Genomic DNA, 3675 nt, shown 5'->3' on the forward strand with positions numbered 1-3675 from the left:
TGTATATATATACTATATATTTACTGTATATATAATTGTATTTTTTTACATCAATTTATTTGTCGCATAAATATAAACCCAAAATACACACACAAAATGTTTTTTTATATAACTTTTATATACAGAAAAAAAATCAAAGTATTAAATCAAATATTACAGGTTTTTGCTGTTTGAATGTATGTTTGTTGGGCTCATCTGACAAAGTTGAGAGTTGTTTGATAATAAAAAAAATAAAATAATAATAATAATAATAATAATAATAATCATTGAGAGTAGGATTGACGCGTTTGAGAGAGAGAGAGAGAGAGAGAGAGAGAGAGAGAGAGAGAGAGAGAGAGAGAGGACTGGTAGGCAAATAGATAATCAAATTTCAAATGCAATGATAGATAGATACAGAAAAAAACATATTTTATTTTTATTTATTTTTTTTTGGTCACACATAAGACAAAATAAAACTATACAGTAGTTTAAATCAAGTTTTATTTGTTTTTTTTTTGAAAAATCAATTTAATGCTAATCAATGTAAACAACAACAACAAACAGTGATATAAATATATAAATATTTATTTAAATTAAATTAAGAAAAATTTTATTTTTAATTTAGATAATTTTTTTTTAAATAATAGAAACTAATAGTTATATACTCTATAATATAGAGTATATTTTATAATATAGAGTATATAACTATAGAGTCTATATGAATATATTGACATTTTATTTAACTATTAAAAATAAATTATATACTGTATATATATTTTTAAATAAATTATTAGTTATTAATTATAATGCTATTATATATATATATAAATAATTATCACGAATTTCTTAGCTAGGATTAATTTGATATTAATTATCAAGGTTATCTCTAATGGACATACTATATATATATATATAATATATATATATAGTATATACTGTATATAAATAATTATAATGTATACGTAGTATTTAATATATATATATTTATTTAACAAATATAAATAATTACACCAAAAAATATTTATTAAAGTATTATCCTTAGTATTATGTAATAAAACAAAATTTAATGTCTAAATAATTATACCAAATATTTTATGATGCCATATACTGTATTTTATATTAAATATAATTAATTAATATTTAATTTTTTGGCATTTTTAATTATATTTAAAAAAATAAATAAATAATATTTTTGCCAACAATTATATTTAGTTAATTAATATGCGTAAAAATATTTCGCAATATTGAAACATGTTTTATTATTAATAATTACTATTTCTATATATAATATTATTAATATAAATAATACTAACTATAAATATATTTATATACCGTATATTAAATACATTATTATATTATAATAAATAGCATTTGATTAGTAATACTATATAAATAATAATAATAATATGTTATAATTATTTAGTCATAAGATGCTAATTAATATGTAAATAAATAAAAATATTTTACAGTATTTTAAATCAAAATATTAAGATAAAAATTATTATTGTAATTGTTTTGTGTAATTGTTTGATTTATTATACAATAATAAAATGATAATTATAATTAATTGTATAAATGATATATAATTTTTATTTCTATAAAATATTTTTAATCAAATATATTTATTTTTGGAAACAATAATATTCTTTATATTACATTAAAATAATATTCTGTTTACTTATTTAACTATAAATTAATTATATTAATGATATTTATACTTATTTATAACAGTATTATCAGTAATAATTATTATATTGTTTAATAAATTATTAAAATTAATTTTTATATCATAGATAATTTTAGATAATTGAATCTAAATTATAAAAAAAAATTATATGCTATTGTTAATAAATATAATAGAAATTAAAATTAATTATTATAAATTTAATAATTAATATCTAATTATATTATTATATTACTACTGTATTATTGATGACCAAATTGAATGCTAAATTTTATATATAAATTAATTACTGTATATTCAAGTATACGATATAAATCATTTGCGTTTAGATTGCAAATAAATAAATAAATAAAAACAATTACTAAATTTTCTATAGCCTATAAAAGTTGATTTTATTTTATATCGACAAACATCTAGTTATCTAAATATATAATTAAATTAATCAATTTGTTTGTCACTTATTTACATAACAATAATTGCGATGTTTAGCTGTAATGAGAGAGAGAGAGAGAGAGAGAGAGAGAGAGAGAGAGAGAGTCCAATTGATAATACAAACGGAAATCATGTTTACAATTATAACAATTTTTTTGTTTGTCTAATAAAAAAACATCAGTCAGTCATCAACATCTAATCTCAGATAATGAAAACCTATTGAAAATTTTATACAATTGTTAAGCAAAATAATTATAAACAAACAAAAAATGTTTGTTTTAAAATATAGTGATTAAAACATTTAGTACTTAATAAAAAAATTTATTTTTATATTTTAAAAAAATTATTTAATAAAATTCTTAATGAAAAAATGTTAGATATTTAATAATACTTATATATTAAATAAATATATATATATACTGTATATATATATATGTTTAAAAAATTATAAAAAATATTATAAATTAAATAGAAATTATTGGGAATATATAATTGAAAATATGTGAATAATATTCAAACCATTTGTTTTTTTATTTATAATTACAAGAAAATATTAATCTTAATATGAAATAATGAAATTAATATATAAATAACAAATAAATACAACAATTATATATATACTATATATATATATATGACTTATAGTCAATCAGTTAAGTGATAAATCTAATGATATTAGTAAATAATGTTTAATAAATTAAACATAGTATCTAATATCTATCACATATTAATATTAAATAAATTTATTATACTTGTATAATATATCTAATTTATATATATTATTGCATAGCATTGTGCCTATGGTTACATATCAAATATTTTTTGCTATCATCTAACCATTTATATATATATATATATATATACATATAAATACTATAATATCATACGTACAATATATATCAACTATTGTAAGTAAATACTGGAAATATCATCAATGTCTTTTTTTATTATTTTAATATAAATTTTATATATATATGATATTATAACCTACTGTAGTATAAAATATTATATACTTGAAGCACACGATTATATTTTAGGCGATAAATACCATATATGAACGATAATACTTTATATATAAATATAATATATATATATATATATATATAAATCCAATGTCACTATAAATGTGTAATAACTTATTACTAATATTATAATAATAATAATAATAATAATTTTTATACACTTTGTTTTACGTGATTTTCTAAACATACTAACAATGTATATATAAATTTAATATATAATTTTTAATAATAACTATAACTATACTAATAATTTATATATTAATATATTTAGTTATCTTATACAGTAGTTGTTATATATTATATATCATATGATATAATAATAGATTTAATTAAATTTTATATATATTATTATATATATATATATTTATTAAACACTATGTGATATATTTATTATGACATTTAGTTTTTTTTCTACATAAAAGGAGATTACAGGTAATAATAATAATAATAATAAATGTCAGTGAAAAAATAAATTGTATTTTATTATACATACAGTGTATATCAAGTTATCAAGTTTTTCAAAAATTTTATCACATAATATACTATATATATATATAT

Source organism: Oppia nitens, unplaced genomic scaffold (assembly GCF_028296485.1).
Source record: "Oppia nitens isolate AA-2021 unplaced genomic scaffold, nextdenovo-longstitch-racon4-pilon3 scaffold2_pilon_pilon_pilon, whole genome shotgun sequence".
NCBI lineage: Eukaryota > Metazoa > Arthropoda > Arachnida > Sarcoptiformes > Oppiidae > Oppia > Oppia nitens.